The sequence below is a fragment of the Petaurus breviceps genome, unplaced genomic scaffold (genome assembly GCF_028583685.1).
Source record: "Petaurus breviceps papuanus isolate PSGF00001 unplaced genomic scaffold, PetGlider_PUasm1.0 183, whole genome shotgun sequence".
NCBI lineage: Eukaryota > Metazoa > Chordata > Mammalia > Diprotodontia > Petauridae > Petaurus > Petaurus breviceps.
The window spans coordinates 6,953,759-6,975,165 of record NW_027185791.1 but is presented as its reverse complement, the minus strand read 5'-3'; the positions used below and the strand labels follow the sequence as shown (position 1 = coordinate 6,975,165).

The 21,407-nt window shown below is 34.0% G+C and overlaps 1 protein-coding gene across 5 annotated transcripts in view; it reads left to right on the top strand.

Moving 5' to 3' along the window:
- The window catches only part of PRR16 (proline rich 16), a 361,972-nt gene that overhangs the window by 34,971 nt on the left and 305,594 nt on the right, over positions 1 to 21,407 (top strand). For 2 of the 5 annotated variants that reach the window (XM_069087833.1, XM_069087832.1), the window contains exon 2: positions 1,444 to 1,503. The exons of the other annotated variants lie outside the window; for them this stretch is intronic. The gene's annotated coding sequence lies outside the window, so the exon portion shown is untranslated. The remainder of the gene's footprint in view (positions 1 to 1,443; positions 1,504 to 21,407) is intronic. 5 annotated transcript variants of the gene reach the window in all.

Genomic DNA, 21,407 nt, shown 5'->3' with positions numbered 1-21,407 from the left:
CACTTGGGCAACTCTATTTCATAAGGAATTATTTTCTTCAGTCAATTTTTATCCTTCCTTTTCTGAGATGTTGACTCTCTATTGAGAGTATCATTTATTTTCCCAATTTTTCTTTCATTGCTCTTATTTGACTTTTAAAATTTTTTATGAGGTCTTTTATGAAGGCATTTTGAATTTATCTTCCTGACTCCGGGGCAGGCATTTTTACTTACTGCGCCACCTAGCTGCCTCCCCCCCCCCCCACCAGAATCTTAGTAACACTTTATAGCTTCACTTTAAATTTGCAAATCTCTTTAATGATCTTGCATTCATAATTTGAACTCTGAAAGCATATTCTTAAACATTTACTCTGTTAAGAATATATGTTGGGAACATTTTCATTTGAAAGGATGTGGACCATAGCAATGGGAATGCATTGTGGAATTTCAAATATTCCCAAATATAGAGAATAAGCATGGCATATGAGAGACCAAGGACTATGTCTGATTGGTAATAAAGGTAGTCTACTCATTTACTGGGAGGGAAGAATGCCAAGTCGACAGTCAGGTGTTGCACTACTTTCCTTAAAATATAATTTATAAGAATCCCCTAGAGGAATTTCCACCCTTATCTGGGTTCAAAGAACTATGTGAAAATGTGGACAAGAATTTCAGTGGTTGAAAAGATATAAATGGATTTCATCAAGCATTGAGACATGCATTGATGAAATTAAAGATCCTTTGAATAAATAAATGATATCTAGAGTATGAAAGCATAAAAATTTGAATGCACACAAACTCTTGAGGGTAGTTTTTAAATTTAAATTTATTTTAGAAATGATGTCTTTTCAGGTTTATAAGACACTCTCTATATATTGTCTCATTTGATTCTCACAAGCTGATGAAATAGGTGCTATAGGTTTGTTTATGCTAAACAGATAAAGAAACTGAGACTCCAGGAAGTGTAATTCTTTTTCTCATGGTAACACAAATAGTAAGCGTATGAAATGAGAGATTTGGACTTAGTATTCCTCTGATTACAGATCCAGCACTCTATCCACTACAAGATATTGTCACCTCATCAATAAATAGGACAATTAGAATTGATAATATATAATACTACTATTCTTTCATTTAACAAAAAAAAATTGTGTTCAGAGTCCTGTGTTAGCCACTGAGGGAGATAAAAAATATCTTTAAGAATTTCCCTTTAAAGAAACTCCATGAAACATAGGCATTTTCTGTTGTACTTTGGCTTTGGATCATGAATCATAACTAAAGATATTGTTTTCACTAAATAGAAGCATTTATTTCTTAGTTATTTCCTGATCTTAGTTAACTAATGGAGGTATCACATGGCAGATTGATTCTCACTCAAAGGGTCTGAAATATTGAGTAAGTTTCAATGCAATTCACTGTCATAACCTGTTAATTAACTTCATTAAATGTATATTATTATTTTCAGCCTGCCTTTTAAGCAAACCAACAACATGCTATTAGAGAAATTTAAGAAGATTCACAACAGGTAAAGTCTTCTTAAGTTTTTTTTTTTAATATCATGCTGCCAAATTACTTAAAAAAGCAGTCTAAAAATAATAATATTCATTTAATGAAGTTAATTAACAGGTTATGACAATAAATATAAATTGTATGTCTGGGCTTTTATTTCAATGAGGTTTTTTTTTTACATCGAATGTACTACACAAATGAATTATCATTACAATTACATATATCTGAAAGAAAAAATACTTTTCTTTTGGTATCTTATAGTTCTGAACTACCTTTGTGGGGAGACACAATATTGTTAGGGAATTTTGAGTGTTTCCTGACCTAATATCTTGATGACATATATAAAATGTCTTAATAAATAAACTCTTTTTTTTGCTTTTTGGAGGGCAGTTGGGGTTAAGTGACTTCCCAAGGTCACATGGCTAGGGTTTTTTTTTTTTTTGGTGTGTGTGTGCGTGTGTGCGTGCGTGCATGCGTGTGTGTGTGTGTGTGTGTGTATGTTAAGTGTCTGAGGCCAGATTTGAACTAAGGCCCTCCTGACTCCAGGGCTGGTGCTCTGTTCACTGCACCACCTAGCCACCCCACAATGAATAAACTTTTAAAACTAATTTTGTATCTGTCAACAGCTAATGCAGCATTCTATACATGAGATACTTAGGAATGTAGCTATTTCTCAATTCCAAGTGATGCATTCAATCATTGTAGGCATCATGGTATAGTAACAAAGGATCAGGAAGACAGCTTCAAGTCTCAATTCTGCCACTTATTAAGACTGAGACACTTCCCCTCCCCCCCAAAAATAAGACTCTATATACATGCTATTTCTGTAGATTGTTTCTACCACTGGAAGTTCTTGGCTTGGAGTCCTTGGCTTCTCATTGCCTAGTTATTAATATGAGACTTTATCCAAGTAGTTGATGTAAATAGGAAATAAAGCAATGAAGAGAAACTGGGTGAGAGAAGGTGAAGCAGTTTTCTGAAAACTGAATTTTAGAAATACAAAATGTCATAGCTGAAAGGGACATAAAAGAAAGAGTTTTGGACATGGAGTTGATCAATCAATAAGCATTTATACAGCACTACTATGTGTCACACTTTCTGTTAGGTGCTGGGATGCAAAGAAAAGAGTAAAATCATTCTTTCCTCAAGGAGCTTATATCCTATTGGGATAGATAGTTATTCAATTTCTGAGAAAAAGACCTAGATTTAAATACAGCTTCCAACAATCAGGGACAAGTTGGTTAATGATTTTTTCTTACTTTTCTCTTTAATAAATGAGGGCAATAGTTCATATAGTACCTGCCTTCCAGAGTTTTTGTAAAATTAAAAAAAACAATGTGATACAGTAGAAATAGCATCAGTATTGGAATTAAGTGATCCCAGTTTAAAGACTCATCTTTGGCACCTACTACCTATTTGACTATGTACAAATCACTTAACATCTTCCAGACTTGGTTTTCTCATCAGTAATATGTCTTTGACCAGATGACATCTAAGTGATTATGGATGGTAAAGTGGATAGGATGTTGTACCTGTAGTCATGCAGACATGAATTAAAATTCTGCCTCATGCATGTATGGGGTGTATGACCCTGGGCTAGCTACTTAACGTGTCTCACCATAAATTCCTTCATCTGCACAATGGGGATAATAATAGTACCAGCCTCAAAGGTTGTTGTGAGGATCAATGAGACTACATATGTAAAGTGCTTTGTGAAGCTTCAAGCCTTAAATAAATACTAGATATCATCATCATCATCATCATTCTAAAACCTCTCTTCTAACTCTCAATTTATTTTCATCTTTAAGTCACATAGATCATTTATAGAGAGTACTTTGTAAAACTTAAAATTTCACATGTGATCTTTTCCAAGTATAAATCTACAGTCTAATGATCCTATTATCTTAATCTATGTCTTCATTTTACATAAGAAGTTTGTTCAGATGAGGGGACATGTTCAAGAACACATAGCTACTTAGTTACAAAGCCAAAACTAAAACCTAAGTCTCCCTTCTCCCAGTTATATCCTCTTTCTATTGTTCTTTTTATATTTATGTCCTAAAAATAAAACCTTAAAATCCTCCTCATTTTTTTCTTGACTGGCAATTCATTTAAAGAAATGAAGCTTTTGATATTTTGAATGATTTTAAGTGGAAATGTCCTGACCTTATTCTTAGATAGAGTAACTGAATGGTCTAAGTGAACAAAATTAGCTACCATAAACAGTGAAAGAATTGAGAATATGCTTGGCAGTGATCTAAAAATGCATAGAAGAGGGAGGGAGGAAAGTGCATCCATTAATGGTTTAACTCAGTGCTAGATATTTGTTCTGTGTAGAAAGTAAAAATAGCTGTGGAATTTGAAATTGCTGGAACCTGCCCCTGGCTAAGCAAGGAAGAACTAGAAAGAAAGCAAGTTTCTGACAAGATGTTGTTGAAGTTATTTGTTGGTTTCTTTTTACTAAACTGATGACTTCACTGGTATAGGGAGTTCTCAGTGAAGACCTTCCTCTATGCTTTTGTGTATCATCTTGGCAACCTGCAGTTTGGAAAAATTGCCTGAAGAGGCAACCTTTCACAATCAAATAAACTGAGACCTGGCTTACAGAGGTGGTGCAACTCCTGCTTCTCTGATCCACAGCTCATAGTAGCTCTAAAACCCTGGATAAGGTACTTAAACTGTCAGTGCCATATTCAACTCTATGCAGTTATTCAACACTTTTATTTATCTATTCTTCAAATTAAAAAAATCATCCCTAAATGATGAAAAATCAGTGTAAATCACTTTATTGCCAAAGGAAATTCCTAATTAGGAAGCTAGCCGGCTACTGAGCTATATGTGTCATTTAAAGAAAATAAATAAGCTAGATATTTTTAATCTGACACTGGAGCAACTGTAACTGAGGTTATCAGAAGTCATTTTTAGGATTTTACTTTGAGCCTATTAGCCAGATGACCTGCAAAGTCCAGTCAGTAGTATAGGACTGAGACTGCAATCATTTGGAAGTTTTCTACATAGCAAAAGTAACAATTAAAAATTGTCTTTATTAATTTGTTTCTTTTCTTTTAGTTTACAAGATTCAGTTCCACAATCCCTTGAGTTTCAAATTTTCTCCTCCTTCCTTTCCTCCCTCTGCCCTGCCCTCCCCCGCCCCCCATGGTGGCATGCAATCAAGTACAGGATCTGCAAATACTTTGCCATGAGATATTATTCAGTTCATAAAGAAGTATTGTAACAATTATTTTTAATAGACCTAATGGTATCTAATGACATAGAATTTTCCACTTTTACAAGTAAATTTTATACTGTGGAATTCTTAAGAGTTTGAGCCCTTTACTCCCAAACTCTTATAATAACCTCTTGAAAGAACTGAGAAAATATTAAAGCAATAAAAAAAGCATCCTTCGATTGAAAAAAAAAATGTCAACTCAAATGGTTCCGGAACTGTTCTACATATCTTGTTTAAGTTGATATACATACATACATACATACTTATGCACACACATAAATATATCATTTCTATCTATCCATCCATCCATCCATCTATCTATCTATCTATCTATCTATCTATCTATCTATCTATCTATCTATCTATCCATCTTTCTGCCTGTCAAAAGCAGGACTTAGGTCTTCCTAACTCTGAGACCAGCTTTTAATTTACTTTACTGTATGATGCTGCCTCTCCAGGAATTTCTCCCATGTCATAGTTGCTAATATGACGAAGCAAAGAAAACGGTCCTCAATAAAAGTTCCCTGTGCCAGTGAAACGACTAGGCTAGTAAAAAAATAAAATATGTGTATGTGCAATACACATATACACATGTGTGTGTAGTATATATATATACACATACATATATGTATATTTCAATTTTTATAGTGTTTTGTCTCTGTATCATATCCAGTTGTAAATCCATATTATGTTACATGTAATAATTACAGAGACATAAAACACTGAAATCTCCAGTAATGAGACCTTATAAATAAATAAATTATTATCTAACATTCACAGGAACTCTTGCATTCATCTGCTTGAATTTTCACTTGTGTTTCCTTGTATTAGTTTAGTGCTTTGAATTAGGAAATGAAGGCAGTTTCTGAACTTACCGTATGTTTTTTTTTTTCCTTTGACTTCCATATGTCTCTGGAGAAGATGAATAAAATCTTACATTAGAAATTATCTCTGGAGGCTAACATTAAGAGCATAAAGAATAAGGTATTTTGATCACATATTTCAGGAGAATCCTGTGCTCCACAAATTAACTGATGTTTTCTTAAAGTGAAAGTACAGTTAGTAATATGGCATAATGACTGATGAGATATCAGTCATCTCATAACACTGGTTTTGAATAAATTTCTGTCATTTATTAGGGCTAAAGACCTTTACATTTTTTCCTGTCCATCTTTAGACATTTCTCTCCTTCCCTTCCACATCCCCCTTCTGACTACAGCTTTGGGAAAAATTATTAAATCAACACTACCCTCTCTAAGAAATATCTGTCATTTAACTTATGACACCAATCAGCATCCCTTTTTCATCTTCAACTAGAATACTACACCCTGGCTACCACTTCCTTATATGTATTGTCTTCCTTTTTTAGAATGTATGCTCTTTGAGGGCAGAGACAGTTCTGATTACTTATATTTTCATCTCCACTTCTTAGTATAATACCCTTTACATAGTAAGGACTTAATCAAGTTTTTATTATTGTTTACTTCTTTTAATTGTTCACTTAATTCATTTTTAAAGCCAAGATGTATTTATTTTAGGGGAAGGAAGTCAGAAAGATTATTTCAAGCTGAGAAACTTTCTTAACTGATAGTATCAAGGCAAGTCATGAATTAGGAATCTTTATAAAGCAGCACTTGTTTGAAATTCTGAATATGTGTTTACATATATACATCTAAGTATGTATGTACATATATATATACACAGCACACATATATGCATGAATTTATGTGTATAATTATGAAATAAGTGGACTGATATTGTCATTCTAATGAGTTTGATTAACAGGGTGCTAGCCATGTGATTGCTTGAATTTGACTGGTGATATTTTTTATGAAGACAGAGCAAAGAGATCAATCTAATTTTAATGAAAAGGCATGTTTATATAAAACTTACAGTTAACCCTTTTACTTTTCCTCAGCAGGTTCATTTTCTAATAAACCCTACAAGTTCTTTTATACTCCAAAAATGGAATTGTTAGAGGGAGGTTGAGAAGGAGGGTTGGAGGAGGAATATGACTATGAAGACCCATTGCTTCTTATTGTGTAGGAATTGATCAGGCTTTCAAATACTGCAGTTTGAATTTGTGTGATGTTACAGACAGCAATATTACTTGTATTCCTGTCTAATAGAAGAATTAAAAGAAAAAATGAATTCTATATTCCAGAGACTTTCTACTCTGTGACCTAGTGTTCATTTATTCTGAATGAATTATTTTACAAAGACACATTCATAATTCAAAAGGAGTTAGATTGGAAAGTTGTCTCTTTGTGTAGCAGAATTTACTTTTATATGTTTGATTTACTCAACAATTGAATTGGCCAGGTGAAAATTAAAGAACCTCCAAATTCCTCCTAAGGGAATCAGATGTTTTCCTTGCAAAATGCAAAAAAAAAACCATCACTTGTAATAGTAATACTAACTATTTCAATGATAGGTCAATTCTTTTCCAATACTGACTTCTATTCTGGTAGAACTGAAGCATCTCTTGTTATTAGAAAGTATTCTTTCCATCATTGATAGGGTCTACACAGTCAGCATAGAGGCAGGGATATCTTATGCAATAAATATAGTTAATATTTGCCAGGAATTAATTTGCATCCTCTGTTTTTTTATTCCTATGTACTATAACTGAGCATTCAAATGCAGAAAAGTATTCAGAGTCTCACTGTAGGGAAGGAAAGACTTTGAATGTCAACTTTCACTTCATTAGAACCTTTTCTTAAAGTTTACTCAATGATTATAATTTAACATTTATTTCCAATGTTTATCAGTTTGTTGATATAATAATTGCTTGTTGCTAGAAAACAAAATCATTCTAATTATGTAACACAGTCTCAAACAGCCTCAATGTAGTATTGTTTAAAGACAGATATTACTAAAGTTAGTCACTTAATAACCCATGCCATTATCTGTTTCATAAGAGGGAAAAACGAAATTTGGATAGGTAAGATTAAAATTTGAGTATTTAAAATAATTTGCATTAATATTGTTTACTTTCCAAAATATGTAATGGATAAACTTTACTTTATTTATTTTGTCATTGAATCTACAGTGTGAAATTTTAATTGGCTAGCAAAAGAGTAGCATGTCAATAAATCTTAGTCCTTCATAATAATTTTTCTTTTTCATTTCATGTATTCATTTTATAAATACCTATATTCACATAGTTTATAATCACCACAGGCTCTTATGCCCATGGAGTCCACTATGGTTTAAACATAATCTGTAAGTCAGATTTCCCCACAGTTTCTATGGAGTTCCCCTATATCTGTATATAGGACACCTTTGGACTGGATGCATGTGACATCTTGTTAAGATTAGGGGAAGTTCTCTAGAAATCTTATAAGATTCATGTCATTAACATGTTCCTGTGATGTCTGGAGTAGATGCAATCTCATTTTAGAAAGTGTCACATATTTTGTTGTCTCTTCATTGATTTATATAAGAGAAGTGGAGGAAAAACTGGGAAGAAAAATGAGAATGATGCAAGAAAATCACCAAAATGATTCAACAGCCAGACTGAAGAAAATAAAACCTTAAAAAATAGACTCAATGGCAAAAAGTTCAAAAAGCCAATGAGGAGAAGAATGTCTTAAAAAGCTGAAATGCTGAGGTGGAAAAGGAATTTCAAAAACTCACTGAAGAGAATAATTCCTTCAAAGTTAGATTGGGACAAAGGGAATCTAATAACAGTATGGGAAATCAAGATACTATTAAACAGAGCCAAATATATGAAAAAGAAATACAAGGTGATGTGAAATATCTCACTGGAAAAACCACTGACCTGGAAAATAGATCAAAGAGAAATGATTTAAAAATTGTTGGACTACCAGAAATCCATGATCAAAAAAAGGGCCTGGAAATCATCCTTCAAGAAATTCTCAAGGAAAATTGCACTGATATTCTAGAACAAGAGGACAAAATAGAAATTGAAAGAATTTTACCAATTTCCTCTTAAAAAAAGATCCCCCCCCCAAAAAAAAAAAACTCCTAGTAATATTATAGTCAAATTCTAGAGTTCCCAGTTCAAGGATAAAATATTACAACCTCTCCAGAAGAAACAATTTGAGTATTGTGGAAGTACAATCAGGGTAACAAAGATCTAGCAGCTTCTAAATTAAGTGATTGAAGGACTTGGAATATGATATTCCAGAGGTCAAAGGAGCTTGAATTAAAACCAAGAATCACCTACCCAGCAAAATTGAGTATAATGCTTCAGGGGATAATATACTCATTCAATGAAATAGAGGATTTTCAATCTTTCTTAATGAAAAAATTAGAGCTGAAAAGAAAATCTGACTTTCATATACAAGAAGTAAGAGAAGCATGAGAAAGTAAACAGGAAAAGAAACTCATAAGGAAATTATTAAACTTGAATTATTTACATTTCTACATAGAAAAATAAGTGTAACTCATGAAATTTTTTCTCAGTATGAGGATAGTTAAATATATATGTATACACACACATGCACACCCATATATATCTATATATGTATGTATAGTTGGGTTATGTGTATACAAATTTATATGTGAGTGTATGTATATGTGTGTACATGTATACATAGACAGAGGGCACAGGATGAGTTCAATATGAAGGGATGATACCTTTAAAAATAAGATTAAGAGGTGAGAGAGGAATATATTTTGAGGAGAGAGGCAGAGATAGAATAGGGTAAATTATCTGATGTAAAAGAGGAAAAAGAAAATTGTTATAATGGAGAGAAAGAGTGGGAAGGTGAAAGGGAATGATTTAACCTGACTCTCATGGGATTTGGCTCAAGCAAAGAATAACAAACACACTCAATTGTGTATCTTACCTCCCAGGAGAGTAGGGGGGAAGGGGATAAGAGGAGGATGTTAGAAGGGAGGGCATATTGGTGGAGAGGGTAGTTTGAAGCAAACACTTTTGAAAAGGGACATAGTCAAAGGAGAAAATGGAATAAGTAAGGGGCAGGATAGGATAGAGGGAAATATAATCAGTCTTTCACAATGTAACTATTGTGGAAATGTTTTGCATAACTACACATATACAACGTTTATTGAATTGTTTGTCTTTCTAGTGGGGGTGGGTGAGGATGGAAGAAGGGAAAGAATTTTGAAAACAAAGTTTTAATAAAAATATTAAAAACAAAAAATACAAAGTAGAATTGGGCAGATGGAAAAGGAAGTTCCAAACCTTACTGAAGGAATAATTCCTTCAAATTTAGATTGGAGAAAATGTAAGGTAATGACTTTATGAGAAATCCAGGTTTTATAAAAGAGATAAAAAAGAATGAAAGAATAGATAGCAATGAGAAATATCTCACTGGAAAAACTACTGACATGGAAAATAGATTCAGGAGAGATAATTTAAAAATTATTGCACTACTTGAAAGCCGTGATTAAACAAAAAGCCTAGAAATCATCTTTCAAGAAACTCTCAAAGAAAATTGCCCTGACATTCTTGAAACAAAGGGTACCATAGAAATCGAAAGAATTTACTGATCAACTCTTGAAAAAGATCCTAAAGAGAAAACTCCTCAGAAAATTATAGTCAAATTCCAGTGTTCCCAGATCAAGGAGAAAGTATTTAAAGCATTCAGGAAGAAAGAATTTGAGAACTGTAGTAACACAAATGGGATAACACAAGATCTAGCAGCTTCTACTTTAAGGGATTGAAGGCCTTCTAATATAATATTTTGGGAGGTTTTAGGGGCTAGGATTAAAACCAAGAATTATCTGCCCAGGAAAACTGAGTATAATACTTCAGGGGAGAATATGGATATTCAATGAAATAGAGGACTTTCAAGCATTCTTGATGCAAAGACCAAGCCTGAACAGAAAATTTGACTTTCAAATGGAACAATCAAGGGAAGCATGAAAATCAGTTAAGAGAAATCTTAAAGAATTGATTGAAGTTGAACTCTTTTCATTCCTACATGTAAAGAAAATATTTGTAACTCATGAAACTTTTCTCAGTATTAGGATAGTTGAAGGGAATCTCTCTCTCTATGTCTATGTGTATGTTTATGTATATATATATATATACTTGTGTGTGTAAATGTTTTCATAAAGGGCACAGGGTGAGTTGAATATGAAGGGATGATATTCAAATAATAAAATTAAGACTTGAGATAGAGGAATATATTAGGAGAAAGCGAAAGGGTAAATTTTCCCATATAAAAGAGGCAAGAGAAAGCATGTACAGTGGAGGAGAAGAGCAGGGAGGTGAAAGGGAATGAGTCAACCTTCCTCTCATTGTGTATCTTACACTATAGGAAAGTAGGCAGGAAATGGATAAATGAGGGGATGATGGAAAGGTCTAGTTTATGCAGATATTTTGTGGAACAGAAATATGTTATGCTTTAGTATTTGATATTCCACAACTTGTGTGCCTTAGATTGCTTTAATTTAAGGTAAAATTAAAAAAAAAGCCTTTTAAAAATACCTGATTGCGATTTACTTGTGAACAAGATAATTGCACTTCATGCAATTGAAATCGAAGGCCCACGAGGGCCTGCTTTTCTCTCTGACTCTCATTGTCTTTATCCATTTGCCAGTTTCTTTTAAAGTATATCAAATTGCAGTAATTTATATTGAGCTCATGGTAGTCAGCAATACTAAAAAGTGATTTTAGTCACGTGTGGTTATTTTAAAGTTATTAGATACACAAACTTGTCTTTCTTAAGAGATAAAACAGTACTTCTTTAATGTACACATGAATAGAATTAAGCAATACATGTGTAAACTTTGTGCTAAAGTCCTTCTCCAATGCCCCATCATTATAGGAAGGAGAAGCTACATTCTTATAAACTAAGCTGATGGATTCTAAGTTATGGTAGTATCTACCCAATTTGAAGTAAGGGACTCCTTTGAGGACTGAACTACAATTCCAAGATTGCTTAGTGAATCTAGAAGAGATTGTATCAGCAATGCAATATTCACAATGCCTACAGAAGTTACAGATATGCTGATGTAATTATCAATCACAAAATATATCAGGCTTTCTATATGGGGGAATAAGCTAGAACATTTATTAAAATACCAAAAGACTGAGTCCCAAAACCAGAAAGTCAAATCCATCAGAGTAGTTATGAAATTGGCACAGGTAGATAAAGTAGAAAGCACCCACATTCTCAAGCCTTTAAAACAGAACAGGCTACCTCAGGCAAAGGTCCTCCTCTCCCCACTCACAGCAACCAGCCAGCATCCAGGAAGCATGCTCCCAGCAACTCTGGCCCCTGGCAGTCTTCAGCAGGTGTCCTTAGCAGAAATTCTGGCTGACTCAAAAAGGGGTTCGCGCTTCTTCTGTCGCTGCCTCTGCTGCTGCTGCCACCGTTGCTGCCACTGCTAGCCACCACAGGAACTCTAGCTTGGCTTCCGCTTCCTCTTGCTCCAGCCCTTCCTGCTCTGTCAGCAAGTCAAATGGGGCATGGAAGATCTTAAAATCCCATAACCCTTACAGAGATTTATCATCAGAAGTCTGCTTACTAAGTTCTGGGCCATAGCATGTCACAAAATGAATGGTGGTATTCAGTATTTTCAATGATGAATGTAGTATTTTTATTATTTTCCCAACAAAACACACACACACACACACACAAACATGCACACATCTTATGTTTCTGGAAGTTGAAGGGAGTGACATTGGGAAATCATTCCAGTGGGTATTTAGGTCCAGTTAAATTCCTTATACTGTTATTAACTCCGTGCACAGTAGAGATAAATAGTAGACCTATTTTCTTCCTACAAGGATGTTAAAATGTAACTGGGGACACTATACTTACATATATGAAAAAAATCAGTGAATATGATTCCCCCTATTTAATTGTGAGTTCCTCTAGGACAGTGACTGCCTATTACTTCTTTTTGTACATTAAGTGTTTAGTACAATGCTGGCAGTTGTAGGGAGTGGTAATTATTAGGCAGTTATTAAATGTTTTTTGACTACTTTGACTGTATATAATAAATTACCCAGTTATGTTATGCCAGTAATTATAAAATGAAAGAACATTCAATGAAATTCTAATGCACAAATGTGACAGAGTGATCACTGTGGGATGGAATCATTAGCTAATACCATCAGTCATTAAGGAATAACATCAGTTATCAAAGAATACCATCAGTCATGAGGGAATGCCAAGACTTAGCACAATATTGGCTTATCTACCTCAAGCAGTGTGTCTTGCCAGCAGAGATGGATTACTCTTCTCAATGAGAACTAGGAATCAGTACTAGTAATGTTTAACATGTTCCCATAATTCCAGTATATAAAAAGCAGGTTACATACATAGCCTATGCAATCTCTAGGTTTTGCTTTGTCAGGTTAGCTCTAATTTTGTCCTTAAATAATTGTGACAATATTATTGTTTCCCTGGTGAAAGTGGAAAAATAATTTCCCACCTGAAATCAGTTAATTATTGAGAACATAATATACATGAATGACAGAATCTGTTTTGTTCTGAAGTGCTATGTAGATACTAAATAACATCATTAGATATTTAAGACAGTATGCTGCTAATGTATGTAGGATACAATTCATAATAGAAATGTTGGAAATGATAAGCTCTTATAGTTGAAACTGTTTCCTAGTTGAAATTATTAAGCTTTGTTTTTTAAGGATTACTCTGTCTCACTTATCATTGTAAAGCAAAAGTCTATTATCTGCATGGATGATCGTGCTGTGCAGAAAGTGTCACATGTACAAAAGGATAATGACTTATGAGAAATCAAATATCTATATACATATATCGATATGTATGTTCATTACCACATGAAAATACATATATATGTGCACACATATACATATAGAGATTTTGAATGATGCTAACATTTTGAAAGAAAATCATCAGGGGCAGAAGATGAAGGAAATTCCATAGATTACCACAGACTTCTTGGCTTGAAGAGAGGCTATGATTTACGGATGCTCAGTTTAGACTCACTACTTTACTTTCCAGAAATTAAATACCTTGAAGGTACTTCCCTAACTTTGATCCTAGTATTTTGGCAGAGAGGCTTTTTTTTTGCAGGGGGGAAGGCAGGAAAATTGGGGTTAAGTGACTTGCCCAAAGTCACATGGATAGAAAGTGTTAAGTGTCTGAGGCCTGTTTTGAATTCAGGCCCTCCTGACCCCAGGACTGATACTCTATTCACTGCGCCACCTACCTGCCCCACAAAGAGGCATTCTTAAAGAGTATCAGGTCCCTAAATCATTATTATATACAATATGAGGCACTATAGACGAGGGTATCTTTGCACAAATTACCTAAATATAAGGTTAAGGACTTTGCCAAGGTTATTTTTACCAGATCATACAATTGTCACTTGCTGACCAAGAGTGCTGTAAGATAATGTGCCTCTAGATTTAAGACTTAGAGTTGGATGGAAGTTTTATTCTCCTCTAGTCCTAGTCTTCACTGAGACTCAAAGAGGTTAAGTCATACTGATTAAAAACATAATAAAAGATGTGAGACTCTTACTCTGGCCCTTTGAGCCCTAATCTGACACTTTTAATACTACACCATGATCCAAGAAGGATAGATTTAGAGATAGAAGAAACATTATAGAAAATCTAGTTCAACCATTTCATTTTTAGTGATAAGACCCTTGAAGGTTAAAAGATTTCCTTGCATTAACAGTATATAAGATCACCGAGTACAGAAATAATTTCATTGTTCCTTTTGTATCCCTAGTGCCTAACATAGTTCCTGGCACAAAGAATGTGTTTAATAAATATTTATTGACAAAATGATTGCATAATGTCACATGATTAGTAAATGGCACATAGGATGAAATCCAAGTTCATTGATTCTTTTTTTTTTTTTTTTTGCTTTTTGGAGGGGAAGGGGCAGGGCAATTGGAGTTAAGTGACTTGCCCAAGGTTATACGACTAGTTAGTGTGTGTCAAGTGTTTGGGGCTGGATTTGAACTCAGGTCCTTCTGTCTCCAGGGCTGGTGCTCTATTCACTGCACCACCTAGCCACCCCCAAGTTCATTGATTCTTAAGTCCAAAATTCTTTTACCATACTTTGTTCCCCCAAAGACGGTGGTCAAGACACTTGTCATCCTCATTAATACTCATTAAAATTCTGTAATGTACATCAGGTTGATGCATAACTTTTAGTCATTCCTATTGTATTCCTTCTCTCACAACAGTAGGATATGTCTTGATAAATCATGCTGGTCTGGTATAGACAAATTCTAGCTCTGAAATCCTAAGTTTTCTGCCCTAATATCTACCTATCTATACACATGTATATGCATACACATTATGTTTATATGCTATATTTATACATCACATATATGTGTGTATTTTTTCCCCTTACCTATTCATTTTGCCCTTCTCCTTTCTAAGGTTATTCTTTCTAACAGTACCTTTAATACCATCCCCTATGAGTTCCTGAACTAAGTCCTTTGCTCTCTAATATCTTTGGTCTCTCTTTGTTGACCCATGTCATCAGAAGGTATAGAGCAGAAGACGTAGCTTCGGATCATCTCTTCCTATTGCTAATTTTAAAGATGAGAACACAATATAAAAGTGACTAAGTTCCTTACCCTAGATAATGGTCAGAGTTGTGAACTTTTATTTTTGTTTGCATATTAGAAACAGGGTTTTCAGATTTTAAATTTGTCATCTCAGAAATGAAGAATGGTAAATTCCAATCAACACTAACAAGTAAAACAGAAGGGTCACCTTGGCATCATCTAAATAAACATACTTTTAAAAAATCACCTATATCTAATTCTTATGAGGCTAGTGTGAAAATGAAAGAGGATTATTTGAGAAGCCGTTTGAATCAGGGATCCCACATTTTGATCCAAGCAAACAAAAACATACTAAGCAAGAATAATAAATACCTTTCAGGTTTATCTTGGTCCGGTGGAAAGATAACAGTTTACTCTGAGAGTTAATGAAATCCTACTAGTATAAGAAAATCTCATTATAAATTAGCCACTGAAAGTCATTATGGTAACTAATATTTATATATAAAAAGTATTTTGTGAATATCGTCTTATTTACTTTCAAAACAATTCTGAGAGTTAGGGTCAAAGAGGTTTAAATAAATTTTCCTTATTCCTGCAGAGATAAAATGGGAACCAAATACAGTAATTTATCCACTATAACACCCTGCCTCTCTAGGCAGGGATCATGGAATCATAACATTTTAGAGCTAGATAGAATCAGACTGTCAGTCAGTGAAAGAACTGGTGCTGAATCCCTGGCTTTTTAATTTCAATTCATAAGTATTTTTAATAAACAAGCTCTAAAATTCAGTGAGCATTTCTTCTAGACTCTTGGTCCGCAACCAGATAAAAGTGGCTTTCAATTCTCTTCATGGTAGCCCCATTCCAATTCCACCTAGGACACATCCATTGCAGTCTCTGCTTACTTTCTACATAGATAGTGGCCAAATTTTCAATGGGAGAGCTGCTTCTTGACCAAGTCAAGTGTAAAATGGTGACCTGAAACCCTCTTGCTGCTTTGGCAGGGTAGTGATGCTTCCATAATATTTCAGTGATTTAATCAGTTACTCTGTGGCTTCTTTCTCTATGCACAGTTTCCAGCCTTTTCAGAGGAATTACTTTCCACATAAATTCTATTTTTAAGTGATAGAGAAGAAGATAATGGTAATAGAATACATATCTGGAATAATGGTGATGACTGGGGTTTCCCTCCCAACTGTACTTTCCTCCTTGATGGAAATTAATTACAGGCATATTTTGAAGAAATTACAGGTTCAGGTCCATATCACCACAATAAACAAAATATTGTAATAAAGTGAACTCACATGATTTTTTTTAGTTTCCCAGTGCTTATAAAAGTTATGTTTACACCATACTGTAGTTTATTAAGTGTGCAATATCATGATGTTATTATGACTACAAATGTACATGCTTTAATTAAAATACTTTATTGCTAAAAAATGCCTACGTTCATCTGAGCCTTTAGTGAGTCATAATCTTTTGCTATTGGAGGATCTTGCCTTGACATTGATAGATGCTGACTGATCAAGGTGATGGTGACTGTGGCTCTTTCCAAAATAAGAAACAATGAAGTTTGCCATAGACTATCAACACCTTCATGTACTTTCCTGTTTTTAAAACTTTTTGAATCAAATTTTAGGCTTTTCTTGAGGAGAGAGGACATGTTGGACAGCAGGAGTCCCTTTCTTAAAAGAAAACCTGATTGTCACTCATCCTTTACTTTTATACTCTGTTTTTCCTTTTCTCCATGAAAACCCCAGTGAATAACTGGATCAGTAGTGTATTGAGTTATTGTTTCATAGTATATTACTCTTTTCTTACAGTTTTACATTAAAAAAATCTTCTCATCAGAATGGTATGACATTTTGATTGTGAAAGCCCATAAGAAAAATGTAATTCATGTGTAAGTATTATATCACATTTCTCTCCAGAAAGATGATTTTTAACCTCTGTGACCTACTTAAGTATCAATAAGAATTGTATGCTTTGAAAGAAAAAAGACAGAAATTGGAGCTGAGAGGTGTCTGCTGTTATATAAGGGATAATTCTGTGACTGTGAGGGTATGGAAATTGACAGTTAAAAAACAAAACACCAGAGCATTAGGAAGTAAGAGTCTGTAAGGAATATACAATTATATTGTCAATTTAAGCTTTCAAACTTATGACAATTTGAGAAACATTCTGAAATACAAAAATGTAATTTTTTTTCACATAAAGCTTTTACATGGGATTAAAAAAATCAGGTCCAAATAATATTCCACTGAAACACCATGTGCATTTTTGCTGTTCACATCTTTTTTTTCTGTAACAATTTTTCTCTTCAAAACCCTCTTATTTTACAACATAAAGAACATTACAAGACAAAAACAGGTGGAATCCACTGAAAAGACTGTACAAAACATTTTATATCTGTGTCCTTCAAATAATTTAAAGATACTTGGGATTTTAACAAGTGGTGAGGTGGTGAAATTTCCTCCTTTATGAGACTTCCTTCCCTGAAACTCCCAACCAGAAGTCACTTCATCTGAATTTCCATAGTGCTGTGATTATTGTTGTTCAGTTGTATCTTACTCTTCATGATTTCATTTGATTTTTTTTCAGGGCAGAGGCATCAATACTGGAGTAGTTTGCCATTTCCTTTTCCAGTTCATTTTACAGATGAGTAATCTGAGACCAATAGGGTAAAGTGACTTGTCCAGGATTACACAGTTAGTAAGTGTCTGAGGGCAAATTTGAACTCAGTTTAAAAAAAAGTCTTCCAGATTCCAGGCTTCTTATCATATGTAAGCTTTTATTTTCCTTGAAATATTAAGAGTGTACATATATATATATATATATATATATATATATATATGTATATATATATATATATATATATATATATATAGAGAGAGAGAGAGAGAGAGAGAGAGAGAGAGAGAGAAACAGAGAGACAGACACAGAGAGAGACAAAGAGAGAGGTAAATAGCTTTTTCCCTTTCTTTTTTTGTTATTTATGATTTAAACTGTAATAGGTGGAGCATGTGTTCATTAGTAGCCTATATTGGTATGCAATAGGAGATACCAGTCTAAAATAAAATTTTTCCAGACTCCTTTTAATCATTTTAGGAAATTTTTGTCAAATTATAAGTCCTTACCCCAGTACTTTCAGTCTTTGAGTCAGTTAAGAATTATATTTTGTGTGTTTGCATATATACTGATATATATATAGAGAGAGAGATAGATGTACACACACCGTTATACAGATAGATATAGTTTTATTAATTATAGCTTAATTTGAGACCTACATTCTTTCAAAATTTTTGATCTTTTGTCTCTTTAGATGAAATTTAGTTAATCCCTCTCCCTACCCCAGCTGCATAAAGCAATCCTTTGACAGTTTGATTGGTATGGAACTAAATGATTAAAATAATTTAGCAATTTTATTATTATGTTTATTATATTAAATAGCATAGCTATAACAAAAAAACAAATAAAATAGTATTTATATAATGTTTTAAAACTTGAAAAGTGATGGACACTCATCTCATTTAATGTTCCAAGCAACATTCAAGTTGGAACATTTTTTTATTTTGCAGTTTATGAAGTTGCAATTGTATGTCATCCTCTACATGTCACCTCCTTCATATTCATTTCTGCTGCCAAGGCCTATAGTTTTCACCTTTTGCAGCATCTTTCAAATGTGTCCCATTATTTCATCTGATATTGTCACTACTCTGGTACAGGTTCTTATCACCTCATGCCTGGACTAATACAATAGTCTGCTGGTGGGTCTGCGTCAAGTCTCTTCCCACTCCAGTCATCCTTCATTCAGCCATGAAAGTCTTTTCCCTGAAGTACAGGTCTGTCCATTTTGCCCCTTTATTCAGTAAGCCCCAGTGGCTTCCTATTGCTTTTGAGATAAATTTTAAAAAGTCTCTATATGACATTTAAATCCATTCAACATCTAGCTCCTTTTCACCTTTCCAGTCTTCTTGTAGCTAACTCCATGAAATGTTCTCTTCAATCCAGTGACATTAGCCATCTCACTGTTCGCTGAACAAGTCACTCCCCTCTGATCCAAGCATTTTCTCTGGCAGTCCCGCATGACTATAGCATTCTCCCTCCTCATTTATGCCTACTGGCTTCCCTTGAAACCCAAATAAAATTATATCTCCTACAGGAAGTCTTTCTCAAACCATCTTAATCCTAGTGCCTTCACTCTGTTAATTATTTCCAATTTATCCCGCATATGATTTGTTCTCGTGTTTTATCCACTTCCTGGGACACATTATGAATTTAATAAGTGTTTGTTGATTGATTTATATATAAAATTGGTTAATTGGTTCCAGTTCAATGGAAATGTATAATGAAAATTTAAAACAATTTTAAATCTATTTATTAACAATAGATTAGAATAGTTTTTAATTTTATTATAAATTAATACATTTCTATAAAGTAGATTTCTTTTTTTAAAAAAATCAATCAGGGTTAAGTAACTTGCTCAAGGTTACACAGCCAGTTATTTCTTGGTGTGGTGCTAAGTATCTGAGCCCAGATTTGATGCCCAGCTCATCCTGACACTGGAGCCAGTGCTCTTACTTGCTGAGCCACCTGGTTGCCCCCAAGTAAGTGGGGTTAAGTAACTTGCTCAAGGTTACACGGCCAGGTGTTTCTGGGTGGGTGCTAAGTGTCTCAGCCCAGGATTTGATCCCCAGGTCATCCCGACACTGGAGCTGATGCTCTTACTCACTGTGCTACCTGGCCTCCCCTCAGATTTCTTTTGAAAAATAAAAAAAATAAATTCTCAAAATGTTAAGCATAAAACTACTTTGAAAATAAGCCAAAGACATAATTATTGTCATTTAATATGTTTTAGTAACTTAGACTGAACTATCTTCTCTTTTTTTAAATATCTAGGTAGAGCAAGCTTTATCTACATCTCAGTGAATTTGCATGCTTCCATTGACATTTGGGTCAGCCTCCAAAATATTTTGCTCTGTGACTTTTACAGCTCAAAACATATCTTTAGATTTATTGAAAGTAAACTACCTCAGGGCAGCCTGGTAGCACAGTGAGTAAGAGCACCGGCTCCAGTGTCGGGATGAACTGAGGATCGAATCCTGGGCTCAGACACTTAGCACCCACCCAGAAACACCTGGCCTTGTAACCTTGAGCAAGTTACTTAACCCTGATTGCTTTAAAAAACAGTAAACTACCTCTTTTGCATGTTATCTGATTTTTAGAATCTTTGTCAGGTTCTTCAGACACCTATTTATCTAATGAATATAATCAATTCTTCTAAGTGGGAATCAAGGGAATCAAGCAGTTCCCAGATATTGTCACTTTTAGCTCATCAAAAGCAAGATTTCCTTCATTATTTTTCATCTATAACAATCTTCTTTGACAGGAAGCATTCAAACTTAATATTTTCATAGTTTGGCAAAATGTTCTTCTATACTGCTGCTTCTTCACCTGTATAGATTGCTTTTCTGAGAATTTTGACATCGTGCAATTGACTTAAATTTTTTAGTCCTTAAAAATGTAAGTTCCAAATTTTATCCCTCCCTCTGTCTCCTCCCCTGCTTCATTGAAAAGGCAAGAAATATGACATCCATGGTACAAAGGAAACCATATATATTAGGAATGTTGCACAACAAAACAAAACAAAAACCAAACAAACCCAAAAGAACAATAAAGTTAAAAAATTGCTCCAACCTGCCCTCAGAGTCCATCAGTGCTCTTTCTGGAGGCATGAGTTGTTTAAATTTGTCTTAGATCATTACATTGCTCAGAGTAGCTGGGTCTTTCACAGTTGATCATTGTAACAATATTATTATTCTGTACAATGTTCTCTTGTTTCTGTTCACTTCACTTCACATCAGTTAATGTCTTCCCGGGTTTTTCTGAAACCATCTCCCTCCCTCATCATTTCTTATAACATAATGATATTCTATCAAAACAACAATACACCTTAACTTGTTTGGTCATTCCTCATTTGAAACACAACCCTTCAATTTACAATTATTTACCATGAAATAGAGTTGCTATATTTTTTTGTAAATCTTGGCACTTTTCTTTTACCTTTGATCTCTTTGGGATAGAGACCTAATAGTGGTATTGCCCTGGCCTCAATTTTTAAAGCTATTGAACCCACCAACACTTGCAGTGAAAGTTTCTTCATGATCCACTTCATTTCCATTTTCCTTTGCTGCCTTAAATAAACTTGATTTTTTCCCCCTGAATGG